Source organism: Mesoplodon bidens, assembly GCF_964165515.1.
Source record: "Mesoplodon bidens genome assembly, chromosome: 3".
NCBI lineage: Eukaryota > Metazoa > Chordata > Mammalia > Artiodactyla > Ziphiidae > Mesoplodon > Mesoplodon bidens.
The window spans coordinates 48,946,995-48,957,827 of NC_138178.1; the positions used below are offsets into that span (position 1 = coordinate 48,946,995).

Sequence of the window (10,833 nt, forward strand, 5' to 3'; positions counted from 1 at the left end):
CTAAGTTTATGGGGCACAGCATGTTACTTTGATACATTTATATATTTAATATGATTGCTGATTGCTCATAATATGCTTATATTACATAATTATAGTGCAATATTATTGTCTATATTAATTACACTGTGCATTAGATCTCTATGGCTTATTTACTACTTGTTACAAGTTTATACCATTAAGCACCATCACTCTTATTCCCCACCCATCACCGTCCCCTAGTAACCACCATTTTACCGTTTTTTAGATTCCACATATAAGTGAAATTTTACAGTTCTTATCTTTCTCTGTCTGACTTATCTCAGCATACTTTGCTCAAGGTCCATCCATGTTATTGCAAATGAGAGAATATCTTCCTTTCTCATGGCTGAATTATATTCTGTTGTTAATATGTACATATCTTTTTTATCCATTTATCGGTTGATGGGTATTTGGGCCGTTTCCATATCTTGGCTATTGTGAATAAAGCCACGATAAACTTGGGAGTACATATATTTTGTCTGAATCCTGTTTTCACTTTTGGGGGGTATATACCCAAAAATAGAATTGCTGGATCCTATGGTAGATCTATTCTTAATTTTTTAGGAACCTCCATATTGTTTTCCATATTGGTTGGACCAGTTTACATTCCCATGTATAAGGATACCCTTTACATCACGTCCTTACAAGCACCTGTTGTCTCTTGTCTTGTTGGTGATAGCCATTCTAACAGGTGTGTGATATCTCATTGTGGTTTTGATTTGCACTTCCCTGATGATTAGTGATGTTGAACACCTCTTCATGTGTCTGTTGGCCATTTTGATGTCCTCTTTGATAAATGACTAGTTCAGCCCATTTTTTATTTGGATTGCTTGTTTTTTTTGTTACTGAGTGACCAAGTTCTTTGTATATATTGGATATTAACCCCTTATCCAACACATGGTTTGCAAAAATTTTCTCCCATTCTTTACATTGTCTTTTCATTTTGTTAATTGTTTCTTTTGCTGTGCAGAAGCTTTTGAGTTTGATGTAGTCCCATTTGTTGATTTTTTTTCTCTTTTTGTTTGGGCTTTGGCATCATACCCCCAAAATTATTGCCAAGATCAATATCGATGAGATTCTTCCACATGTTTTCTTCTAGGAGTTTTATGGTATCAGGTTTGAAAAATTCAAAAAATTGATTTTGAGTGAATTTTTCTGAGTGGCGTGAAATATAGCGGTCCAGTTTCATTTTTCTGCATGTATTTTTCCAGTTTTCCCAGCACCATTTGTGGAAGAGACTGTCCTTTCCCTTTGAGTATTCTTGGCTCCCTTGTTGGATATTAGTTGATTGTATATGTTGGGGATTAATTCTGGACTCTCTGTTCTGTTCCATTGGTCGATGTGTCTATTTTTGTGCCAGTACCATACTGTTTTGATTACTATGGCTTTGTAGTATAGTTTGAAATCTGGAAGTGTAATACGTCCAGCTTTGTTCTTTTGTCTCTGGATTGCTTTGACTATTCAGGGTCTTTTATGGTTCAACACAAATTTAGGATTGTTTCGTCTATTTCTGTGAAGAATGTCTTTAGCATATTGATGGGTAATGCATTGAATCTGTGAATGGCTTTGGGTAGTATGTCCATTTTAACAATATTAATTCTTCCAATCCGTAAGTATGGGATATCATTCCATTTGTTTGTGTATTCTTCAATTTCTTTCAGTAAAGTTTTGTAGTTTTCATTATACAGATCTTTCATTTACTTAAATTTATTCCTCAGTATTTTATTATTTTCGATGCTATGTGAATGGGATGGTTTCATTTCTTTTTCAGATACTTCAGTGATTTCGTATGTTGATTTTGGAAGGCAGCTATGCTCACCACTGTACCACCAATGCTACACTGTCTGTTGATTTTGTATCCTGCCACTTTACTGAAATTGTTGACTAATTCCAAGTTTTTTGACCAATTCTTTGGGATTTTCTATATATAGCATCATATCATCAGCAAATAATGACAGTTTCACTTCTTTCTTTCTGATTTGGATGCCTTTTATTTCTTTATCTTGACTAATTGTTCTAGCTAGGACTTCCAGAGCTATATTTAATAGGTGTGGTGAGACTGGGCATCCTTGCCTTATTCCTGACCTTAAGAGAAACATTTTCAATTTCTCACCATTTCATTTCTAATTTTATTTGAGTCATCTCTTTTCTTCTTAGCCTAGCTAAATGTTCATCGATCTTGTTTACCTTTTCAAAGAACCAGCTCTTAGTTTTGTTGATTCTTCTATTGTTTTTGTTTGTTTGTTTGTTTGTTTGCGGTACGCGGGCCTCTCACTGTTGTGGCCTCTCCCGTTGCAGAGCACAGGCTCCAAACACGCAGGCTCAGTGGCCATGGCTCACGGGCCCAGCTGCTCCGCAGCATGTGGGATCTTCCCAGACCGGGGCATGAACCCGTGTCCCCTGCATTGGCAGGCGGACTCTCAACCACTGCGCCACCAGGGAAGCCCTCTTCTGTTGTCTTTATGTTCTCTATTTCATTTGTCTCCTCTGACCCTTACTATTTCCTTCCTTCTGCTGACTTTGAGCTTAATTTGCTCTTCTTTTTCTAGTTCCTTGAGGTGTAAAGTTATATTATTTGAGATCTTTCTAATTTCTTAACAAATGTGTTTATTGCTATAAACTTTCCTCTCAGAACTGCTTTTGCTGCATTCCACAATATTTGATATGTTGTGTTTTCATTTTCATTTGTTTTGAGATAAATTTTAACTTCCCTTTTTCTTCTTTGATCAAATGAAGTGTGTTTAGTTTCTACATATTTGTACATCTTCTCACTTTCCTCTTATTGTTGATTTCTATTTTTTTACCATTGTGTTCAGAGAAGATAGTTGGTATGATTTCAATCTCCTTAAATTTACTAAGATTTGTGGCTAATCATGTGACCTCTCCTGGAGAATGTTCCATGTGCACTTGAGAAGAATGTATTCTGCTCCTGTTTGGTGGAATGTTCTGTCTGTTAAGCTCATTTGTTCTAACATGTGGTTCAATTCCAATGTTTCCTTGTGGATTTTCTGTCTGGAAAATGTATCCCTTGCTGATAGTGTGGTTTTGAAGTCCCTAACAATTACTGTATTGTTGTCTATTTCTCCCTTAAATCTATTATTAATTGCTTAATATAGTTTGGTGCTAGGGTATTGGGAGTGTATATATTTACAGTTGTTGTATCTCCTTAATGTATTGACCCCTTTATCTTTTTTTTTTTGCGATACACGGGCCTCTCACTGTTGTGGCCTCTCCCATTGTGGAGCACAGGCTCCGGACGCGCAGGCTCAGCGGCCATGGCTCATGGGCCTAGCCGCTCTGCGGCATGTGGGATCTTCCTGGACCAGGGCACGAACCCGTGTCCCCTGCATCGGCAGGCGGACTCTCAACCACTGCACCACCAGGGAGGCCCCCTTTATCATTATTTAATTACTTTCTTTGTCTTTTCTTACCCTTTATGACTTGCAGTCTTCTTTTGTCTGATATAACTATGACTAAACCCGCCTCTTTTCATTTCAATTTGCTTGAAATATCATCATCCATCCCTTCACTTTGACCCTATGTGTGTCTATAAAGCTGAAACGAGGACTTCCCTGGTGGCACAGTGGTTAAGAATCCACCTGCCAGTGCAGGGGGACACGGGTTTGAGCTCTGGTCTGGGAAGATCCCACATGCTGCGGAGCAACTAAGCCCGTGCACCACAACTACTGAGCCCGTGTGCCACAACTACTGAGCCCGTGTGCCACAACTATTGAAGCCCACATGCCTAGAGCCTGTGCTCCGCAACAAGAGAAGCCGCCGCAATGAGAAGCCTGTGCACTGCAACAGAGCAGCCCCCTCTCGCTGCAACTAGAGAAAGCCCGCGTGCAGCCAAAAAAAAAATTAAAACAGAAATAGAATCTGTAATTTTAAAACTCCCTGCAAACAAAAGTCTAGGACCAGATGGCTTTCCTGGGGAACTCTACCAAACATATAAAGAAGAACTTACACCTGTCGTTCCCAGACAATTCCAAAAACCTGAAGAGGAGGAAACACTACCAAATTCATTCTGCAAGGCCACCATTACTCTGATAACAAAACCAGACAAAGACACCACAAAAAAAATTACAGGCCAATATCTGTCATGAATATAGTTGCAAAAATTCTTAATGAAATATTAGCAAACCAAATCCAACAATACATAAAAAGGATAATACCCCATGATCAAGTTGGATTCGTTCCAGGGTCGCAAGAATGGTTCAAGATACGTAAATTAATCAACAAATGTTCATTGACATTAATGTTAACACCACATTAACAAAAAGATAGACAAATCTGCATGATCATCTCAATAGATGCAGAAAAAGCATTTGACAAAATTCAACATCCATTTATGATCAAAAACTCTCACCAAAGTGTGTATAGAGGGAACATATCTCAACATAATAAAGGCCACTTACAACAAACCCACAGCCAACATAATACTCAACAGTGAAAAGCTGAAAGCCTTCCTACTAAATTCAGGAACAAGACAAGGATGCCCACTGTCACCACTTCTATTCAACATAGTATTGGAAGTCCTAGCTACAAAAATCAGACAATAAAAAGAAATAAGAAGTATCCAAATTGGAAGGAAAGAAGTAAAACCATTACTATTTGCTGATGACATGATACTTTATGTAGAAAACCCTGAAGTCTCCACACAAAAACTATTAGAATAAATAATTTCAGCAAGGTAGCAGGATACAAGATTAATATACAGAAATCTGTTGTGTTTCTATACACTAATAATGATATATTAACAAAAATAAACAATTGGGCCCTAATTAAACGCTTTTTCACAGCAAAAGAAACCACAAACAAGATGAAAAGACAACCCTCAGAATGGGAGAAAATACTTGCAAATGAAGCAACTGACAAAGGATTAATCTCCAAAATATACAAGCAGCTCATGCAGCTCAATATCAAAAAAACAAACAACCCAATCCAAAAATGGGCAGAAGACCTAAATGGACATTAGGCTGAGTAAAAAACGGAAACTCATTAGGTTGGGTTAAAAAACAAACAAACAAACATAGTTTTAAACTGAACAGTCCCCAGAGGTATGCAGAGCAATAAGTACAAGCTTCAACCAGCCAAAGCAGAGTTCTAAGTGATCAACTAGGGCATACACTGTTGACCACAAAGAAACCATCCCACAATATTATGATTAAACTATCCCTTGAATGAACAAATCCTTAAAACAAAGCTCATATTTATCAAACTGATCAACAAATAACTTAAATGCCTTATATTCCTTGAGGGAAGATAACAAAATCCATCCATTCAACAATACAGCATTCATAATCAGCATCCAGTCAAAAATTATTAGACTTGCCAGAAACCAAGAAAATGTGATCCCTAACCAGGAAGAAACCTCAAATGAAAGGGATTGTAAGAGATGTTAAATTAGCAGACAAGGACCTTAAATACTATTGTATATTTATGTATTTAAAGGCAAACATGAACATAATAGAGAAATCAGAAATATTTTTTAAAAACCAAATAAAGCATTTAGAGATTTAAAAAAATATGTGAAATAAAATTTTCACAGGATAACATTAACAGTGGATTAGACATTGCAGATGAAAAGACTGGTAAACAAAATCAAAAAGATTAAATGAATTAAAAAATAAACAGAAGTTCAGTGACCCTTGAAGCAACATCATCTTAGAAAATACATGTAAATGAAGTCTTAGAATAACAGTACGGAGTGTAGAAAAAACAAAGATGGCCAAAATTTTCCAATTTGATTTAAAAAAAAAGTTACAGAGCCACAAAGCTCAACAAATCACAAATAGGAAATACACCAACACACATCATAATCAAATTGCTAAAAAACAGTGATAAGTGGAAAATCTTAAAGCAATCAGGAGAGGAGAGGGGGAGGAATATCTCATCTTTGCACCTCTCCACCCAGAATACTTGTTAAAGTTACCCAATAATGCAAGACCCCTAGACAGTGTGCTGGTGCCTTAGTAGCTGTCACCACATAACACATGCCAAGGGACTGATACTTTGGACAAAGGGCTCACTGCGTTGTACCAAGGAGAGAGATTCCTTTGGTGCTAAGTCCCAACCCAGATCCTTTGGAAAGGAAAGACAGACACCTAGGAGTAGACCATGCCCCTTCCCTTCCTTTTCCCATAACCACCTAAAAGGTTGGCACTATGAGTCATCAGGCAGAGATACAAAGTGAAAGCTGTGGCTTCCCCCATGAAGCAAAAGGCAGATCTGTAGCACAGTAGTTTCCATCTTTCAAAAATACCATGGTATTTCTGCAGCACAGCAAAGGGATTAGTTCAAACCTAACTTAAGCCAAGCGTCCTTAAACCAGACAACCATTGCCACGAGAGAGGTCCCTAACCCTAACAATACTGATTTAAGGCTCTCTGGAGGAAAAAAATATGAGCAGAATAAAGGACCTCCCCCCAGTATATCCAGTGTCAAAGGAAGGAAGGAAAGGAGAGGAGGGAGGAAGGGAGGGGAAAAGGGAGGGAAGGAGGTGAAAAGGAGAAAGGGAGGGAGGGGAAAAGTCAAGGAAAGAAAAGGAAAGGGGGGAGGGAGGGAGAGAAAAAGGGAGAAAGAAAGAGGGAAGGAAATGAAAAGAAAAAGAAGAAAGAAAAGGGGAAAGGAAAGGAAAGGAGCCTGGATACAGGAGAAGCTAATAAATGAACACACACACAAACACACACATTATTAAACTGAAACAAAGATTCACAGTTTGAGCCAATTGGAAATCCAAAATTTGCTAAAAGAACTTATATAACAAAAAGATAAAAACAGAGCTGATTGGCTCTTGTGCCTCTACAACGTGCAGGTTCTGAATTTAACATTTACTAAAACGTACCAATTCGCACAGCTTCATGGACTTAACACTGGGGTTCAAATTAGTGGGGATCTCACTAAATTTGAACATGGTACCCCAATAATCATAGGAGAATAACTAAATATAAAAAAGGGAAAATAGTTATGCCTTACTTAAAACTATAGCCTTGCTTAAATTTCCCATAGCCAGCACACGCATTGCCCTAAAATATTCCAAAGTGAGCATAGACACTCACTTTAAGTCTCTGGCACTTACAAATTGGCATGACAAAATGAGACCCCACAGGCTCCTAGTTAAAGTAGTTAATGTAATCCTCCTCCTCTCAGGCGATTCATTTGACATATTTATTAAGGACACACAAGTCCAACATCTTTTAGTCCTTTTTGAATTCTGAAGGCAACATATTACTCAATTACAAGTTTTACTTAATCTCACTGACGCCACTACTTATAAATCAGCCCATCTTAAATGGGGTTCCCTTCAACAAAAGGCTCTAGAATCTGTCCAAACTAAAGTCAACAGGCACTTCCTTCAGTGCCTTTAGAGATTCCTTTGCTGTAGAGGCTTTCACAACTCCCCACATTCCTCCTGGAGTCTCTGGACCACCTATGACGGCCATAAATTGTCCATAGGCTTCTAATGCAAGAAACTACCCTTCTCAGCCTCACGCTATATATACCATTAGAGCAGTAATTGCTGGTCACATACTGGGATATCCTGGAAATACAGGCTGTCAGACCCTGAGCCTGTGACCTTCAGTACCCAACTGCCCATTATGCCTTGGGTCATGGAAGCAGCACCCCACAAGCTTGGCACTGCTACTGAGGCCTCCGTGATGCAGAATGGAGCCAAACCTGGGCCCACTGGTTTATTCCTGGCATATTCCACCTGAAAGAGAAATGGCGTTTTGCTCTCAGTCCCTTACCAGATGTCACTCCCCCTCCAGACCGCTTGGCCCCCTGGGGAGCCACTTGGGATTAACTGAGTGAACAGCAATGGTGAGCTCACAGAGTGTACAGCATTGCCACCATCATAAGTGAGGGAGCTCAGTGCAGTGTTGCTGCTTCAGCTCTTAACTGAGATGTCCCGATGAAGGATGAGGCACAAGGGTCAGCAAAACTGGCCAAATTGCAGGTAGTCATCTTAGCACCAAATGCCCTAGTCAGCAAATTGCCCCATCTGCACATTTTTATAAACGTTTGGGCCATTGCCTAAGAGTTGCCCCCTCCTGTCGAGGTGAAGAACTCAAAACTTCTTGCCTTACAGATATCCAAGATATAAATCAAAGTCACACATGCCTCTACATATATTAAGGTCATAATACAGAGCCTCACCAGACAGTCATCCCCTTCAAAGTTCCAGACATTACTGATAGTCACCAAGACACACATTTCACTTCTCAAAATACATACTTCTGGGCTCTGGGAAAAGGCCCTCAACTGCACTTTTATCTTCCCAAAGGTCCTGGACAGCCAGTTTAATGAGAGACATAATTGTCTCTTCAAATAACATAATTTTACTCGTCTGCAAATAGATGCCTAAATGGGTCTGTATCTTGCCCCAGGCCTTAATCTCTCTTAATTTAAGTCTCCTTGGATAACTTACACCTTATAGCAACTTAAAACAACTTTCCAATGCTTTTTCCTATCTTTAGAGGCTATGTCTTTCCTCTATGTATATGAAGACTCGTTATATATGAGGCCCTTTTAATAATGTCTCCCTGTATCTTTATGGATTTTCAATCCTGCCCCCCCACTCCGTAAGGGTAGGAAGCTAGATCAAGGATGCATAGTCCTTTTGGACCCATTAACTATGTATGGATTATCTGTCAGGCTAGGCACCTGCCCATCGGATAGGGGACCCTTTTGAGCTCGAACTTCCACTACCTGAAATCTTCAATATCCAGATAATAAAGGGGTGGGTAATTCTTCTGAGCTCTCACTCCAATCCCCTCAAGGAAATAAAAATTAGTTGTCCAGGGTCATTTCCATAGACAGTGGGGACTACCAAGAAGGGAAATAGAAAATCCCACTTAGTGAATGAAAATTACATTCAGAGATAATAATAAAATCAACACCATATCCCATAATGATGAAATCAAAATCAATATCAGGCAACAAAAGCCTGCCAAGTGCAGCTGCGCACCATTCCATTGGCTATTTGTTTTGTTACTTTTGGTCTGTGTGCTTTTGTTGGTTTGCAGTCTGGAGGCCCAAACCCTCCAAGTAAGTCACTGTTTCAACCAAACACAGCAAATGTTGAGGCCTGCATACCATCAAATGTGACTAATGCAAGCTCTGCAGCCCAAAGGTCCTGCCAGCTTGCCTGCCAACAATCTAACTCATAAAGCAAAAGGCCCATAATAATTGGCTTAATTGGAGGACCTGCCTGCAGTTTAATTCTAGATCTCTAACCACCTCAGCCATGGATATTTAAATAACAAACAACCTGACTGTTAATAACATGCACCTAAATCAGGCCATAAGATTTAAAACCTATTTGTTGCAGAATTCCCTTCATTCCCCATCTGGGGAAAACCTTGGACTATTGGGAGTTTTTAGATTTGGCCAGCCCTATATGGGTGTTTAAATGTGCCAACTGGGTTCTGGTACTTTGGCCCAATTATGGCAGTATCATGGATGCCAGCATCCCTTTTGCTAGCTGTGTACCCACAAAGCTTCTTGACTTAAGCTTGCAAGTAAAGCTCCCAGGCCCATTGCCTTCAAATTCCACAAGTGGCTTATTCTTCTTATACCATAAAGTCAGAAAAACGTGAGCCCTATAATCTGAGTGGATACCTTACAAAGGACGCACCAGTCCCACATCCCAGATGCCATTGCGGTGGTCCAGGAGTTCACCACAAGAAGACATCACCTCAGACACCATCTCTCCTGTCCAAGATCTGCGCATCAAATGCTGAGACCGCTGCCCAAGCTACGCCCATGGGTGGCCTCTCCTAAGCCACTGACAAATTAGACACAGGTCACTTATTGCTTTTCCTCTTTTGCTATGAGGGGTCGTATTATGTTTCCTATTATGCTTGCTGTTTATGTGGCCCATGATCCTAGTATACTCCTTGTTCTCTGCCAAAATATATACCTTTATGCTCCCATGTCTAATGGGAAACCCTGTTTCCCAGATAGCACTACGATCTGTGTCACTCTAAAAATTAATGAAAATTATTGCTTTCCCCAGGAAGCAACTACCTCATATGAGCCCACTCACCTCTGCATTCTCCTATTCCCCCTTCTGGCTTGCCACTTCTCACCTTGCATGTCCGACCATGGCTACCACACTACCCTTGCCCCTTGGTTACAAATACTACTGACATTTATATATACCTTATTGAACTCTCAGTTCATTCTCTCCAACAATGTAACTGCAGAACCCACCACCATAACCCAAGAAATACACCAAGATATTGTCATGAAAAATATAACTTAGACTTTTAACATACCTGACAACTCCAAGATATTGTTAGAGACCTCAGAAATTTCAGATGTTTTCATGGCTAATGCCATGTAAATGGGGAACTTAGTTATGGCCAGCCCATTAGGACTCCTTGTACTTCTGTTTTCTTCCTTTTCACGCTCATAATAAAATATTTTCTATGCCATTCAGGGCAACTTATGCTCTACTCTCTAAAATTCTCCTCTAGTATTCAGGCCACTCAAATACCCCAAATAACTGAACTCGAAACTGATGATAAGACATGAGGGGTCAATTGTAATATTTTTTAAAATGCTATCTTAAGATATTTTTTATTGAGGTACAATTGACAGATAGGAACTGTACATACTTAAGGTGTACAGCTTGATGTTTTGACACTGTGAAATGATCACCACAACCAACTAATTAACATATCCATCACCTCACATAGCTACCATTTTTCTTTTCTTTTCCTTCCTTTGTAGTGAAACCACTTAACATCTCTCTCAGGAAATTTCAAGTACACAATACAGTATTAACTATAGTCACCATGCTGTACA

The 10,833-nt window shown here is 39.4% G+C and overlaps 1 protein-coding gene across 1 annotated transcript in view; it reads left to right on the top strand.

Annotated features, from left to right (window-relative positions):
- Positions 1–1,808, top strand: part of MINDY2 (MINDY lysine 48 deubiquitinase 2) — an 85,592-nt gene extending 83,784 nt beyond the window's left edge. The window contains exon 10 of the transcript XR_014015243.1: positions 1,790–1,808. The gene's annotated coding sequence lies outside the window, so the exon portion shown is untranslated. The remainder of the gene's footprint in view (positions 1–1,789) is intronic.
- Positions 1,809–10,833: the final 9,025 nt, after the last annotated feature.